The sequence below is a fragment of the Microtus oregoni genome, unplaced genomic scaffold (assembly GCF_018167655.1).
Source record: "Microtus oregoni isolate MIOR12 unplaced genomic scaffold, Mior012 000046F_ref0000063, whole genome shotgun sequence".
Taxonomy (NCBI): Eukaryota; Metazoa; Chordata; class Mammalia; order Rodentia; family Cricetidae; genus Microtus; species Microtus oregoni.
In genome coordinates this window covers 12,642,155-12,659,753 of record NW_024543220.1, presented here as the reverse complement: position 1 = coordinate 12,659,753, position 17,599 = coordinate 12,642,155, and positions in this window count along the sequence as shown.

The window sequence follows — 17,599 nt, the reverse complement described above, 5'->3', positions numbered from 1 at the left end:
ATCTGTCACTAGGATGTGGCCCAGCAGGCCCCGGGACGCCGAGGACTCAGTCCGGTGTCCCCGGGCCTTCTCATGAGGGGCATGGGTGGATTTCACGATGCCAGCCCCTCCCGCCTCTCAGACCTTCAACAGTTGTCTTAGTGTTTCTGAGCCTAGCACCGAACTCGCAAGAACTGGTTCTACTGAAGTAAGTTAGGCCAGATGGTGAGCCAGGGGTTCCATGTTTTTCTGGAAGCTTCTGACACTACCAAGCTGCATGTTATTGGCAATGAGCTCTTCAGGCCTCAGTTTCCCCTTCTGTGAGATGGGCCTGATAACAGAGGTCATCCCCTGACCTCTTGCGGGGAAAGCCAAGATGAACAGCTAGTGGATATTGGACGATGGACGAAGATGCTGGGTGAGACCTCTCCTGCCCCTTGGGAGTCACTTTGAGGAAGAGTGCTAAGACACAGAACCCAGGGGACGAGGTTGCCATGGGGTGGCGGGAACTAGCAGGTGCATGGTCAAGTGTGCTGTTTCTGGGCACAGGTGTCTGGCCTGCAGAAAGGGCATTGGAGCTGCGCTGCCTCGGGAACACCACTGTGATGAGGACAGAGACTGGAGCAGAAGCTGCTTCTGCTGGAACTATTCCATCTCTGTCACTCCATCCCCTCCCTGTTCATGAGCAAGAGTTGGGAAATCTGCTGGGGTCAAGGACCTGGGGCAGGGCAACAGCTGCCCTCTCCCCGCTTCTGTCAGCTCCTTCCATCCTGGAGCAAGCCCATCTGAACTGAAGCACAGGAGAGAAGGAGGTGGGGTGGGGCAGGGGGCAGGTGACAAGGCCTTGGCAGGAGGAGCAAGGCCCCGGGTCTCCCAGGGTCTCAGAAGGCTGCCTGAGGACCAACAGCAGCAGGAACCCCATGGCACCTGGGACATAAGGAATGTCAGGGCTTCAGTCTCTCCCTGTCTCCTCCCAGTGTGGACTCAGGACTGATAGGCCAGGTGTCAGCTGTGGGTGGGGGTGCCTTTGGCTGGACACAGCTAGAGCCAAAACTGGCCCTGCTGGGATAAACAGACTTCTGTATGTGTGACAATGACCAGTGGTGGGGGTGGCTTCCTGGAGGCAGGCCAGAACACACACACACACACACACACACACACACACTCCCTCCCTCTCTTGATTTATTAATATCTTTATATATGTCTGTGTCTGTATACCATGTGTATGTGAATATCCTTAGAGTCAGAGGAGAGCATTGGACACCCTGGAGCGGAAGTTACAGGAAGTAAACGGACGTGGGTGCTGGGAATCAGACCTTGGTCCTCTGCAAGAGTTGAGCCATCTCTCCATCCCCATGGCTCTTTTTGGTGCATCCTGTGTCCTGGGGGCTCAGCCTCCAGGGGGCACAATGAATGGTGGTGAACGACCCTGGGATGAGGCTTGGCATCCTGCCCTCACTGGATGTGTCCTGGGTTCTGAAGAACAGTGTTGTGGAGTATTAGTTGAAGATGTGTTACAGTCGTTTATGCCGTGGAATATTTCTGTAATGATGCAAGGAGGTGCTGCGTTTGTTCAACTTTGTAAAGCTGTAAAACACCTGATTGGTTTAATAAAGAACTAGGTGGCCAATAGCTAAGCAGGAGAGGGATAGGTGGGGCTGCCAGGCAGAGAGAATAAATAGGAGGAGAAATCTATGCTCAATCAAAGAGTGAGAAAAGAAGAGGACGCCAGGGGTCAGCCACACAGCCACAGAACCACACAGCCACAGAACCACAGAGCCACAGAACCACAGAGCCACAGAACCACACAGCCACAGAGCCACACAGCCACAGAGCCACACAGCCACAGAACCACACAGCCACAGAGCCACAGAACCACACAGCCACAGAACCACACAGCCACACAGCCACAGAACCACACAGCCACAGAACCACACAGCTACACAGCCACAGAGCCACAGAGCCACACAGCCACAGAACCACACAGCTACACAGCCACAGAGCCACACAGCTACACAGCCACAGAGCCACACAGCTACACAGCCACAGAGCCACACAGCTACACAGCCACAGAGCCACAGAGCCACACAGCTACACAGCCACAGAGCCACACAGCCACAGAACCACACAGCCACAGAACCACACAGCCACAGAACCACACAGCCACAGAACCACACAGCCATCCACGGAGTAAGAAGAAAAGAAAGCCATAGGCTAAAGAAAGGTAAAAAGCCTAGAAGAAAAACATAGTTAAAGAGAAACGGGATAATTTAGGTTAGAAAAGCTGGCTAGAAACAAGCCAAGCTAAGGCTGGGCATTCATAAGTAAGAATAAATTTCTGTGTATTTATCTGGGAGCTGGGTGGAGGGCCCCCAAAGAGTAAACAAAACAAACAAGCAAACAAAACAACTACAGGACAGAGAGTTTAGATGATGTCCTGACCCCATCCCAGCTGTGACTCAGGGAAACCACTCTGCATGCTCTGGTGATGCTGAGCTGGAAGGAAGCCACTAAACTGAACCAGCTGGGCTTGGCCAGGGGCCAGCCTGCCCTGCATCCTCCCTCTGGAGGGGTCAGGAGCAGGCAAGTTCAGTTGCCAGCTGTAGGCTGTAGTGACCCAGAGGAGCAGGGTGCAGGAGCTTACAGCAGAGGCCAGAGCTGGACACCCCAGGAGTTCCTTACCCAGGCTGGGGACACGAGACCAGAGGCAGCTGTGTGGCTCTGGAGAGGGCCTGTGGCCACTGTTTTGTGGTGGCAGGCTGTGTGAAGCGCCAATGGCTTCTGTCCCTCATGGCTCTTTGGTTTGGGTGGCCCCTTCGCCCTCTCTAGAGCCATACTTTCTCTGGTAGACCAGGTAGCTTCCAGCTCACAGAGGTGTGCTTGCCTCTGCTGGGATTACAGGTGCGCTTTCTGGCCAGGCGCTCATCTTGTTCTCCAAGGGTTCAGTCCCTGGTTTGCAGAGTGGGTGAAGGTGGCTTCTTCCCCACAAAGGGACACGGCTGTAGGGGCCACTCCCTCGCTCATCTCCCCTTGCTCTCTCTCCTGTTTCTCCTCCATCCCTCTTGCTCTTCCCCTCTCCACACCATCCTGCCTGGAGGATGGGTTCCGGTCACAAGAAAAGAGAGAGAAGGAGCCGTGACCGAGAGGGTGCGGGAGCGCCCTCTGCTGGCCAGTGGAGTCCAGGACTGCGTCAGAAACTCCCGCCAGCCCCTGCGGACAGTCCCTACTGTGGGTGCAGAATTGTTGGATCACCTAGGAAGGGGGGAATAATTCCAGTCTGCGTGGGGAGGGATATCATAGCCTCCTGTGTGCATGTGACACGGAAATCCACCTCCCAAACTCAACCCGTAGGGTCTCCACCAACACTGGGCCCAGAAGCGGCAGGAGGGGAGAGGCTGGAGCCAGACCCAGGGAGCCTTACGTGCTGCTCCACCTCATCCTGCCAGACATTCCTTCAGCCGCTCACTGAGCTGTTTTCAGGCAGCGCAAGTGCCTGGGCTAGCAAGCCGTACGATTTAAAGGACGCTCCGCGGCTGCTGCAGGACGTCCGTGGCAGCAGCCTCATACCCAAGAGGCAGCCTCTATATATTCTTTTAGGCAATGGCCCTTCTCTCTTCCTTGCATAGGATTGGTGGGTGCTTGAGGGTGCCTATCATCTGGGCTGGCCAATCACAGCCTTCCCTGAGAGTCTGAATCTGCCCAGAAAAGGACTGAGTTGCGTGGCTGGGGCTTCTCACCTTTGCGGTTTCACTGGTGGCCGCTGGGAGGGAGGGTGTAGCACACGCTATCAGGGGTGCCCTCTCAAGCTTGCCAGTGATACCCAGACACGCACACACTTTTAACTTCTCTGAATTATGTGTTGACAATATCTCATCCCCAAGTCCTTCGGCAGATCCTCCTGAGAACCAGGGTTCCTTTCCACAACCATCGAGTAGCCCCAGTCCCCAGCAAGCCAAAGGTATTTCCCGTTCTAAGGCTTAGCCGGTAGCTCCGCCCACCATCTCTCCGGCTGTCGGCAGATGCTAGGGCCTCGCATTGTTTTCCTCTTCCACATGCCATGGCCGCCTGTGATCTGGGGCTCTAGCTGGCTGTGGGCCAGAGCATGTTTGAGTCCCTCTCCACATGGCCTGGCCTGCCTTCCAGCAGGCAGCTGCGGTCCAAGAAGCAGGAAGGGGAGGTGTCAGCTCTTCAGGCCTGGCTCCTAGCACCCGCAGGGGACACTGTTTATACATAAAACAGTCACAGAGCCCAGCCCCCTCAGCTGGAGCCAATCAGAGCTTCCCCTGCAAGTTTGTATATCAGGAGTCAAGGTGGCCTCACTGCGCGAGAAATATATTAAAAATTGCCATATGCGGTGCTGGAGAGATGATGGCTCAGAGTTAAGGGCACTGACTGCTCTTCCAGAGGTCCTGAGTTCAATTCCGAGCAACTACATGGTGGCTCACAGCTGTCTATAATGAGATCTGGTGCCCTCTTCTGGTGTGCATACACACATGCAGGCAAAACACTGCATACATAATAAATAAATAAATAAATAAATATCTTTTTAAAAATTGCCATATGCTCCATATACTTATTACAAAAATTGTATCATCATCATCACCATCACCATCACTGTGTGTGCATATGTATTTGTGCCTGGCATTTTCCTCTATTGCTCTCTGCCTTACTCTTCTTGTTGTCGTCGTTGGAGACAGGGTTTCTCTGTGTAGCCCTGGCTGTCCTAGAACTCACTCTGTAGACCAGGCTGGCTTCGAACTCAGAGCTCCACCTGCCTCTGCCTCCCAAGCGCTGGGATTAAAGGCTTGAGCCACCACTGCCCGGCTGTCTCTGCCTTTTTCCGAGACAGAATCTCACGAACTGGGAGCTCACTATTTTCCAGCTAGGCTGGCAGCCAGCCCGGCTCCCACAGTTAGAGGCATGAGCAGTCACACTGAGCTTTTGTGTGAGTGTGCGATCCACACTCAGGCCCTCAGGATTGGACAGTGGGGACTTTACCCAGAGAGCATCTCCTCCGCCCACATTTAAGATTGATACTGTAGCCGGGCGGTGGTGGCGCACACCTTTAATCCCAGCACTTGGGAGGCAGAGGCAGGCGGATCTCTGTGAGTTCGAGACCAGCCTGGTCTACAAGAGCTAGTTCCAGGACAGGCTCCAAAACCACAGAGAAACCCTGTCTCGAAAAACAAAAACAAAAACAAACAAAAAAAAAAGATTGATACTGTATTACTGAAAAGATAGTTTATCTTGAGACTTGTTTCAATAATGTTCTTTGTAACTATTTAAGGTCCAGGTTTGGGCTGGAAGGATGCACTGTGCTTAGGTGCAGACTGCAGCCCCGTGGCCCCAGCACACCCTTTCAGTCAGTACTGGGGAAGCAGAGGCAGGTGGATCGCTAAGTTTGAGGTCAGCCTGCTCTGCATAGGGAGCCCCTGTTTCAAAAAGAGGGGGGTGGTGCTGGAGAGATGTCTCAGTGGTTAAGTGCACTGGCTGCTGTTGCAGGGGACCTGGGTTCAATTCCCAGCACCCATATCGTGGCTCACAACAACCTATAACTCCAGTTCCAGGGGATCCAACACCGTCTTCTGGCCTCCAAGAGCACCAGGCCTGCGCTCGGTACACAGATAAGCATGCATGTAAAACACCCATACACATTAGCATGTGCCCAGCCAGGTTTGGTCCCCGCACCACACTCTCAACCCTGGCTCCTGTCTGAAGTTTGTGGTTGACTTGTCAGGTGGCTAGGACAGAATACTCAGGGCTGAAAGATGCTCAGCCGCTAATGGCTGGCCCACAACCAAGACAGAAGACTCAGGCGAAGTGGGTCATTCTGCCATGGCAGGAAGGTATAACGGCAGCGGTGTGAGGCTCATGTTGTGTCTGAGGAAGCCAAGAGGTGGTCAGGACCAGTCCAGGGCCTCTGCCCACAGGACGATGCCTCCTAATGGGACCCGATCTAGATAGCCCCTCACAGGCTGGTCCAAGGCTGTCTCCTAGGAGCTTCTGGATGCTGTCGAGTGGATGGCAATATTAACCACCCCAAAGTCACATCTGTAACAGATGCCGGAGAGGACTGAGCCCAGGTCAGAGGGCCGTGTTTAGTACTTTACTGGGGAAGAGTTTTCATCCCACGAGATGCTCAAGTGCCCACTTTTCTGTCTGCCCCGTCGTGGATTGAGACGGCTGTTGCCTGACTCTCCAGCTGACCTGCTAGCCGTGGATGCATGAGACAGGTGGAAGAGGTGCGAACTCGCTAGGGTCTGTGGCCCAGGAACTCCCCCATCTTGGCTTTCTGTCTCCCCCCGCTTCTCTCCTCAGCTGGGCCCCCACTCTGTTGCTCACCGTTCTCCAGCTCCTGGGCTTCTGCATCGGTCACTCCCCTGCATCAGTCACTTTTCGTGTTGCTGTGACGAGAACAGCAGCAATTTCAAGAAGGGAGGGTTGCTGGAGCATGGTGGCGCACACCTTTAATCCCAGAACTCTGGAGGCAGAGGCAGGCGGATCTCTGCGAGTTTGAGGTCAGCCTGGTCTACAGAGTGAGTTCCAGGACAGGGTGCAAAGCTACACAGAGAAACCCTGTCTTGAAAAACTAAAAAAGAAAATAACAAAATGAAACAAAAAAGGATTATTCTGTGTCACAGTTCAAGGGCACAGTTCCCTGTTGTGGGGAGATCATGGCAGCAGGAGTTTGGGGGACTGGCTGACCGGTCTCCTTGTGTCCACAGTGAAGAAGGAGAGGAGGAAGGCCAGCACCCTTTCTCCTCTTTCCAGTCCAGGCCCTCCTACCCTCGAAGGATAGCACTGCCATATTTAGGGTGGGTCTTCCTCCCATCGTCTTAACCCAATCTAGAAACTCCTTCGCCAACTTGCCCAGAGGTCCGTTTCCATGGTGACTCTCAATCTTATCAACTGCTTGATAGACAGCCCTCTCTCTAGGGTTATTCTGTTTGTGTCCCCCTCTGCTGCCCCCCCTCACAGAGTTCCCACCTGGCCCTTGGCTTCCCAGCACACAGACAGACATCCTCAGGTGCCCTCCGTCTATCGGCTGGGGACTGGAGTTGGAAGTTGTCAGGATCTGGCTGTGAAAGCAGACCAGGGGGACCACCACCGCCTGGCCAGAACTGTCTTTTGGTGTCTTTCAACCTTATGCCCTTTACACATCTTTAATGAGTTTCTTTTCTGATTCTGGTAAACAGGAAAACCATAACTGTCTGGTCTTCAACTCCCTCAGAGACCCAAGAAGGAAATAATATTAACTGAGTAAGCAGGAAGTGTGAGCAAGTGACTTTCAAAAAATTATAATGACAGAAACAGTTGGCTGCCTGGACATCACCCAGGGTTCCTTTGCAGTGTTGGGGCATCCGTCTTTGGCCTACTGGCCTAGCATATCTGACAGACTTTTCTGTGAAGCAGGATTTTTTTGTTTTGTTTTTTTTGAGACAGGGTTTCTCTGTAGCTTTGGAGCCTGTCCTGGAATTAGCTCTTGTAGAGCCGGTTGCTCTTGAACTCAGACGTCCGCCTGCCTCTGCCTCACGAGTGCTGGGATTAAAGGCGTACACCACCACTGCCCAGCTAACAGGATTACAAATGTATGTACAGTATGTTCTAACAAAGTTAATTTCAAATTTTTATAAATATACAAAATTTGTATACAATATACAAAAATCCAATCCAATATAAAATATTTAAAACTAGTAGTTGCTTTTAAAAAGTAGGTTAAGAATCTACCTTTTTATCTTAATATACCTAGATCCTCCTTTTTTTTCTTTCAGAGTAGATTTAATAATCTACCCTTTATCCTATCCTATCTATATCCTCCTTTTCTCTTTTCAAAACAAGAGGGCTGGAGAGATGGCTCAGTGGTTAAGAGCATTGCCTGCTCTTCCAAAGGTCCTGAGTTCAATTCCCAGCAACCACATGGTGGCTCACAACCATCTGTGAAGAGGTCTGGCGCCCTCTTCTGGCCTTCAGGCATACAGACAGAATATTGTATACATAATAAATAAATATAAAAAAAGGAAATTAAAAAAAAACAAGAACCAGGAATCTAATCCCCCTTGTTTATTTTTTTCCTGACCATTACCAATAACAGCTTACAACCAATCCCCTAAGTGATAACAAACATCCATAACCCGTGGAATGACCAAAAACCACCCTCCCACCTCTTGGGAATGTGGGCATAGTGCTCTTAAACTTACTTCCTGCTGTCTGGGGTGATGGCATCTTTAGGGGATCCTGAAAAGGAAAATCTGGGTTAATTGTCAAGTCTCAGGAGAGGTGGCTGTACCATCTGTTGTCCAGTCTCTGTGTGATGGGAAAGTGCACGGCTTGTCTCAATCCTGGCTGGAGCAGTCTGCCAGGCTGGGTCATCTCAGCCTTGACATTGTTCTAAGCAGTTTGTGGCCCAACGCTGATCTTTAGGTGGAGTTTTCATCTTAATGGTGTTATCATAGTCCTGGAGGAATCATCACTGTGGGGTTCCATCCTCCCTTTGGAGACTTCATAGGTTGCTTTCAGGTGTGTTCATGGTTCATTGCAGAAAACAGATAGAGACTCAAACCCAAGATCATGTACAGGAAGGGAGATGAAACCTTTTCCCAGAATTAGCTAGTACTCTATATGACCATTAATATCATGACAAAAATTTAAAATACATATATACTAATATTATAAATTTTGAGATAGTATTTAAGCCCTAAGAAAAACTGTTAAAAAGTCAATATAAAACCAAAGGAGGGGCTGGAGAGATGGCTCAGAGGTTAAGAGCATTGCCTGCTCTTCCAAAGGTCCTGAGTTCAATTCCCAGCAACCACATGGTGGCTCACAACCATCTGTAATGAGGTCTGGTGCCCTCTTCTGGCCTGCAGACATACACACAGACAGAATATTGTATACATAATAAATAAATAAATAAAAATTAAAAAAAACCCAAAGGATTATGAGATTAGTGGCAATAAAATAATCCTTAATTTTTATTTCTCCTGACCCATATCCGGTAGCTCTTCTGACATGACACAGATTTTGGATTTTACTTTAACAAGCATGCTTGGGTTTAGAGAAGGAGAGAGCCACACTCCAGCTCCAAAGCCACCTTTAATCTTTAACTGGACTGGGACTACAAAAGGACCATTTGCATTGTATGTCTGTAGAGAACAGCTGAAATAAACATTTGGGAAGATTTATGAAATTTTACCCTGCTGGAAATGTGATATGCCAGTAGGCCAGTTTACTCATTTTCTTGGGATGATCTCTCCTTTTTCTTCAGCTGTCTCATTTGTCCAGTGGTCTTCAGATTCCTTAGCTGGATACCTTTATTCTCCTGAAAAGATACAAACAAAACCTTTCCCAACCCTAATTTTTTTTGGGGGGAGGGTTCCCTTTTGGCAAGTTATATCTGATCAAATGAAAAGCATTTGTTAGTTTAGATCAAACAGCCATGCTGCTTGATGAACTATCATCTCTTCTAATTAAGAGATCTCTCTTGTTCAAATCGGATCTTTATCAATTTTGATGATAGCCGTAGCTTTTCTTCTCCTTTGGAAACAAAAGCAACCCCCCTTCCCCAATGTAACACACATTCTGGTTTCCAGCCTGAGGTCAGTACATCTAATTCAATTCCATAGTTTTTTTCTATTATCTAATGTCTCTCCGCAGCTGTTGTTCCTTTCTCAATAGCATTTAGAAAATTCAGAACAAATAAAGCATTATGAGATCTATTTATGGGGTTCTTATCACCCCTTTCTGTTTATCTAACACATTCTTTAGAATTTGATTGGATCTTTCTACAACTGTCTGCCTAGTAGATTGTGTTGTATACCTGTAATAAGCTTTATACCATAATAAGCAAAAACCCGCTTCATTTTCTTAGACACATATGCTGGACCGTTGTCTGTCTTTATTTGTACAGGTATACCCGTGATGGTTATAACTTCTAGTAAATGTGTACTCACCAAATCATCTTTTTCCAAACTCTAAGCAGTTGTCCATTGAAAGCCTGAATAGGTATCAATGGTGTGGTGCACATATGTTAATTTTCTAAATTCTACAAAATGGAACACATCCATGGACTGGATTTCATTCCTTTGAGTACCCTTTGGGTTACTTCCTGCAGGCAGTGGTGTTTGGTTGTATAAAGAACAAGTAAGACATTTCCTTATAATTTCCTTGGTTTGTTGCCACACGATGGAAAAGTTTTTCCATTTATTTATTTATTTATTTATTTATTTATTTGAGACAGGTTTTCTCTGTAGCTTTGGTGCCTGTCCTGGAACTAGCTCTTGTAGACCAGGCTGGCCTCGAACTCACAGAGATCTGTCTGCCTCTGCCTCCTGAATGCTGAGATTAAATGCATGCACCACCATTGCCCAGTGTGTTCCCCATTTTTTTTTTTTTAATGTGGGGAAAAAATTTCTCCCATTTTAACCAATTTCTCCCTTTAAGAATTCCCAATTTTTGCCGGGCGATGGTGGCGCACGCCTTTAATTCCAGCACTAGGGAGCCAGAAGCAGGTGGATCTCTGTGAGTTCAAGGCCAGCCTAGTCTACAAGAGCTAGTTCCAGGACAGGCTCTAAAGCTACAGAGAAACCCTGTCTTGAAAAACCTAAAATAAAAAAAAAATTCCCAATTTTCTCACCAAATCTGCCACTGATGATGATGAAGAAGACGTGTGACTTATTGCTTCTGTGTAGACAGTAAAAGCCTGACGAGGCCACTACCAAGCTTGGCAGCCGTCCGAGAAAGGGGTCCAGGGAAAGCCGACCAGGAGAGAAGAAGGGAAAACCTAGCCAGCAGGGCAGTGATTCCAGCTGTGTATAGCTCCGGCTTATGTTGGTGGCTACAAAGCCACAGACAAATGGCTTTTTTGTGAATTCATATCCCAAAAGTTGGGTGCCTAAGTTTCCTTAGTTTTGTTCATTTGTTTGTTTTGGTTTCTTTTTTACTTTTTCTTTTCTTTTCTTTCTTTCTTTTTTTTTTTTTTTGAGATAGGATCCCTCTGTGTAACCCTGGCTGTCCTTGGTCTTGCTGTGTAGACCAGGCTGACCTTGAGCTCATAGAGATCCACCTGCCTCTGCCTCCCAAGTGCTGGGAATAAAGGCGTGCGCCACCACTGCCTGAATTGTTTTTATTTTTGTTTTGTTTTTGAGATAGCATGTCCTAGGGTGTCTATTGCTGTGAAGAGACACTATGACCATGGCAACTCTTATAAAGGAAAACATTTATTTGAGCCTGGCTTCCAATCTGAGAAGTTTAGTCCATTGTTATGGTGGGAAGCAAGGCAGCCTGAAGACAGACATGGTACTGGAGAAGGAGCTGAGGATTCTAGATCTAGATCCATAGCAACAGGAAGTGAACTATGTCCCACACTGGGCACAGCTTGAGCACATGAGACCTCAAAGCTCAACCCCACAGTGACTCCAACAAGGCCACACCTCCTAATAGTACCACTCCCTATATATAGGACAGGCCAAGCATTCAAACTCATGAGTCTATGGGGGCCATACCTATTCAAACTACCATACAGTGTTTCTCTGTCCTGGAATTTGCTCTGCAGACCAGGCTGGCCTCAAACTGACAGAGAGCCCCCTGCCTCTACTGGGATTAAAGGTGTGTGCCACCAAATGTCTGTAGTTTGTGTCACGTTTACAAAAACGAAAGCGCTGGCCTTTTGCACAGATCTAAGTTAGTTGGTTTGAGGTACAGCCTGGAGTTTATCTTTTTTTTTTTAAATATTTATTTATTTATTATGTATACAATATTCTGTGTGTATGCCTGCAGGCCAGAAGAGGGCACCAGACCCCATTACAGATGGTTGTGAGCCACCATGTGGTTGCTGGGAATTGAACTCAGGACCTTTGGAAGAGCAGGCAATGCTCTTAACCTCTGAGCCATCTCTCCAGCCCCCAGCCTGGAGTTTAGTAAGAGTCCTTGTAGCTCTAATGTGTAGCAAGGGTGCACATTGGCCAAGAGGGAGAGTGCGGATGACCGGAAGGGTTGAAGGTTGCAACTTTCTGCCCGTCCTTGCTGGCTTCCACCTTTGGCATTACATGCTGCTCAAGAAACCGAGGACCCCCCCTGACCTGTGGTCTTTTTTTAAAGGGCACATGTGGATTAGAAAAAGCTCTCTGCCGTCATTGCAGGTGAGTGGCTGCGCACGAATCTGAGGGCGGCGGCCCAGCTGGGAAACAGTCCTGAAATAGGCCCCCTGCCACCCCCGCTGCCTCCTCCCAGAATCTGTTCAGGTGAAAACAACTCTCTCCATCCGGGTGCCTCCCCTCCTCCCGCTCCCGCGGGCAGCTCACACCTGGGCCTGGGTCCTGCTCAGATGTAGATCAGCCCGAGGCTGGCCAGCGCGTGCAGTAAGGGCATTGGCCACGGGGCGGCGCTGCAGGCCCGCGATGGGAGCGCATCCAGGCTCTGCTCGCGGGCACCTAAGCGATGGCTTCTTATTTGAGGGTGGTGGTGTGTGGCCAAATGGGCCTTCATCCTGTGGAGGACGCTTAGAACAATTCACATGCTGCTATGGGTACAGGAGGAGAGGGTTGGGACCCTGCAGACTCCCCCCAGGTCTCTATGTTCACCCTCCGGCTGCTGCTTTTGGTCCACTTCAGCAATGCACTGAGATCACTGAGATAATGTCACCCCCTACAAGCCAAAGAAACGGGAGGGGCATATAATTCCATCTGCGGGAGGAGAACCATGGACCTGGGTACCTTAAAGTTTCCACTTGGGCCTTTAAAGTTGGGGAGAAATTTGGGGGTGGAGAAGGCGTCTGGACAGAGGGTGAGGAGCCCATGTGGAGCTGGAGGACTGTGAGGCTGTGGGAGACGCTGGGTGCCGCCTCTTGGTCAGCCAAGCCTGGGTTGTGGAACACTTTTCCTCCTCAAACAGGAGACCAAGGCCAGGGAGGCCTGGAGGAGACGCAGTCAGTGGGCCTGAGAGCAGGTGGGCCGTGCCCTAAGATAGGGTCTCCTTATGTAGCCCAGGCTGTGCCCTGCGATAGGGTCTCCTTATGTAGCCCAGGCTGTGCCCTGAGATAGGGTCTCCTTATGTAGCCCAGGCTGTGCCCTGAGATAGGGTCTCCTTATGTAGCCCAGGTTGGCCTCAAATTAGGTGTTCCTCAGTCCCTCCTGAGCCCCGAGACCACAGATGTGTCCCTAAGTGGCCCTGCCCACTGAGTGTCCCAGGCTCCTTGGGCTCTGTTCACAGTCACGGTCAGGGTTGTCCCCTCTTCCTGGAGAAAGCCCCTGGCAGCCTGCACCTGGGCAGGGAAAGCGACTACCTCTGAAAAGGCTTTGGGGTCAGGTGGGGAATCAGGAGGGTCTCCAAGACTCCTGCATCCCCAGGGCAGCCTGAGCACTGTACTGAAGGGCTGCATGGCTTGGCTTCTCTGGGTCCAAACACGCATCCGAACCAGGAGGGGAAATGCCGTTTCAGAGGCAGGGAGGGCTTCAGTAAGTCAGGTGTGGGAAGTCAGGCATGCGCTGGGGTGGGGTGTGGGAGGGCCCCGGTGCTCAGTGGACCCCTTCCTAGGACCCAGGGTCGGTCTGTGTGCCACACGGGCCTAGTGACTTTGACCTGGCTTCGGAGCATCTGTTTCTGAGTGGGTGATTATACAAATCCCCTGCTGCAGGTTGTCAGGGAGTGGCTGGCTCGTGTGGTCTTAGCAGTGCACCTGAAGGCACACAAACTTTCTCTTCTGGTACCCAGTAACACAACTGTCCCAGCTCAGCTCCATTCCTCTGCAGGCATGTTCCCACTCCTCCTTCCTGTCCCCCTCTTTTTCCATTGTGGGGGCCTCATGCCCCTCTTCAGCTGGTTGAAAGTCTATTAATATTTCAGTTTGATGAATTAGAGATTCTTTCCTACCCTCCTTCTGATGTCCCAGGAGGGAATTAAGAGCGCATCCGATCCAATCAAATGCCATTAGAATGCAGCCCACGGGGTAGGCACTGGCAGTGCAAGCCTTTCTTCCCCAGCCTGCTTTGTTTTGGGGGTCTGCACTGTGGCGGAGTGGCCAACAGAGAGAGCACCCGGAGGAGTAAGGGAACCGTGGCAGGGTGACTGAGAGGCAGCAGCCGGAGGCGGGGAGGAGAAAGAGGTAATCTGGGGCTGGTGGGGAGAGGGTGCGTGTGCCTGCAGCTGTGACCTCAGCCCCTCAGCTCTGCTCCCTGCCAGGACACAGTACCCTCCTGCTCACCTCCACGGGGATTTTTTTCTGGGTCAGTCCAGTGTTTCGGTGTTCTGTGCTCTGTGCTGAAGGTAAGCTTTGAGCAGGGTGGAGAGCTCCAGATAAATCTGGATCGATGGCCTCCTCCAGGCTCTGGCAGTGAGCTGTCCCAGGGGCATTTCCAGCTTTCTGTCCATCCTGGTCCTCCACACGGAGGGAGCCACTGTCCAGCAGCTTCCTAAATAGGCCAGGGCTGTAGTGTGGTGGGGGCAGTTGACAGAGGGGGCCCCCAACCATCCATTGGCTAGGCTGTGTGGCTGGAGGACAAGGGTCCCCAGGCCCAATCATGGGGTCTCTTATGCCTGTTCCTTCCTTTTCTCCCCATGCAGTCGAGTGTGGCTATATTATGACTCCCAGTTGATAACCAAGGCTGGGACGGCCCCAGGAAGGGCAGTCGGCCTCTGACAGTGCTGGGCTGGGACAGAAGCCCAGAGTCCTAAGGTATGGGCGGCAGGTAGTGCAGGAAAAGGTCCAGATGGGAGACCGGATAAAGGGGACTTCCGTGGTCCTGGGAAGCCGGGCACTGCTTCCAGGTCCCTCCCTCTTCCCCACCTTATCTGGCAGGCCTGTGCATCAGGACAGCTAGGAGGCTGGATGGTGCTCTCTTGTGCCCGTCACCTGGTAGCTCTCTTTGGTGCCGGAGGCCCTGCCACTCAGCCAAAGGAGCCACAGAGTGGCTGGCCACCAGGCTGAGGGCGGGAGGAGCTTTTAAATGTTAATTGTATTTTGACATCTGGGCTTGTGACATCCATCCTAATGACATTTGGCTCGCAGCTGACAGCCCCTGGACATGTGGGGAGAGAGAGAGAGCGATGATAAGTAGTTTTAAATTGCAGAGTGGCAAAGAAGCTGGAAAATCCTGAGTCTTGAGAAAAAGAGAGAGGGAAGGCGGAGGCGAGCAGAAAGGAGCAGGGTAGGAGAGCCGCTCACTGCTGAGCGCCACCTGTATGCACGGAGCACCCACTGTAGAACTGAATGTTGGCAGAATCAAAGGCCTTTGGAGGGTTCAGGTGTGTCCAGCTGTGTTTGCCACATGCCACATCTGGAGCTGTTGTTTTCTTAAGCCTTTGCATCTTTCAAGGCCTCATTCAAACTCTCCCTGCTCCTGAGGCCTCATTCCCAGAATCCTTAGATGTGAGACAGTAGATGTTCCATAAAAGGTCTAGGTCCTTGAGAGCCTGGGGACCGCTGCCTCCTCTCGAGATCTCACTTGGTCTTCTCTAGGCCGCTGCGCCATGGCTGCTGAGGCAGGCCACCTCTGCTCCCAGCCTCCCCTGCTTTTCCTCCCTCATCAGAGGGAAACTGAGGCTGAGGAAAGAATCAGATGCTTCTCTTTCAGACCAGGAGACTCTGGAGCAGCAGTTGCGGAGAAGTGCCCCTTCGCTCCCCTTGCCTCCCTGCCCAGAGCTCCTCCTGCCCTGGTCCCTGTGCACAGCTTCTTGCTAGTGGCAGCAGACACAGGCCCTTGCCACCCCCGACTGCTGGATCTGCCTCCCCTTGCCATGCTTCAGGTGCTAAGGGGCACCTGGCACGTTGCTGAATTGCAGCCCATCCTGATCGTCCTGTGGTGGCTTCGCAGAGGTGTGTTTGACACCCTCTTGTTCCACCTTGTCCCACTTTGTGCTGTTAGCCAGTCAGAGCAGATGGAAATTGTGGGTCTGAGTGTCAGGGGCACACTGGGAGCCTGGATGGCATGTTAGGGGTACACAGGCATTTAAGGGACCAGGCAGGACTGGAAGTTGGAAGGCTAACATGGTGACAGTCTATGGGAGACCTGTGGACGGTGTGTATGCCATGTTGGTGGCACTCCTGTCCTGTAGTCATGGAGCTGCAGGAGGCTCAGAGAGCGGCCTTCAGCCGGGTTCTCATGTCCCGTGAATGCCTCTGAAATGAACAGGCAGACTGCAGCTGGCAGAGTGGTTTGGATTTGGGAGTCACAGAGAGGGACTATTCTGCTCTGGAGGATTCCGAGAGGCTGGCATGTCTCAGAGCAGATTGCTGGCCCTCTGGTGTTACTCACCTTGTCCCTTCCTGGCCCTGAGACTGGGTGAGGGACGGCACTGCCACCTGGAAAGGTATAAGATGAGGCTTGACTCGGCAGTCTACAGAGTCCCACCAGTCATACCATGTCAGGAAGGCTGAGAACTCCACATCCCGTGGCTCTCAGTACAGGCGACCCAGCCCTGTCCCCCTCCTCTCCAGTCTGGTCCAACTCTGAGGTTCAGAGGGTCTGTAATTGGTCTTCAGGGGCAGCAGTTTGAGTGCAGGCTTGGAGATGTGGGTACAGCAGAGCCCGTAGGTCACTGGAGGTCACTTCCTCCACAGTGCCTGGCTTCCTGGCAGAAGCCACCATGGAAGTTCTCTGAAGGGCATGTTTGTCTCTCTCCATGACCAAACCAGTCAGGCCAGCTGGGGCCCATGTCTGATGGGGGAGTGCTCTGGGCTTTGGTGATCTGAGGTGTCATGGCTACCGGGCAGATCTCCTCTCTGCTGGGGACCTACCTCCGGCCCAGCCACAGACTGCCAGCAACTGTTTCTTTTTTTAATCTCTGAAAAAAACCACAGCCTGCCCAGGCTTTAGCAACACAGCTGGTGGCGGATGGGGGATAATTATGGCCAGAGAGGAGGCAACACTGGGGGCAGGAGTAGGGAGTGGCTGAGAGTAGTAGTTTTGGGTCTATTAAACCATAGCCTGTGTTATTTTCAGTTCTATCTATCCGTCCAACCAAAGGAGGCGGGGATTATGTTCTGCATAGAAAGTGCTGTGGCTCCCACTTACAGGAGCCCAGAGAGGCAGCCAATTCCCTCTATGCTGGCTTTGTAGGAGGGCCCAGGGCTGGGACAGCTTGGAGACGGGTGCCTGGGTACAATGGGTGGAGGAGCCCCTGACTCCAGTTCCTCACAGACCACAGCCATGCACATTTGGCTGCAGAGGAATTCCGCCGCCTTTGCGTCTGTAGTTGGAGATGCAGGCTGCTGAGGTCACCAGTGGCTCTGTCCGTGTCTGCCCGTGAAGCAGGGTCCCCGGTGTCAGCCACACACAGACACAGCATAGATGAATAAACAATCTGGCCACTCCCATCAGAGACTCCAGACTGGCTGGGTCATTACCTGGGACAGCAAGGAGAGAACACGGTTTGCCAATAGTTATTCATTCACCAAACACTCCTAAGCTCACCGTGGTCCAGGCTCGGTGCCAGGCACTGCGTGAAAGATGGTTAACAGATACAGCATGGGCCTTCATCGTCTTCAGAGCCAGAGGTGCAGAGCAGGCACTGGTAGGGACTCAGGGAGGGAAGCAGACAGAACACAGGGACTCAGTCCTTGCTCTCCCAAGACTCCCTAGCGTTCCTCTAGAGTCATTGGAAATCAGGGGTGCAGCAGCCAGGATAG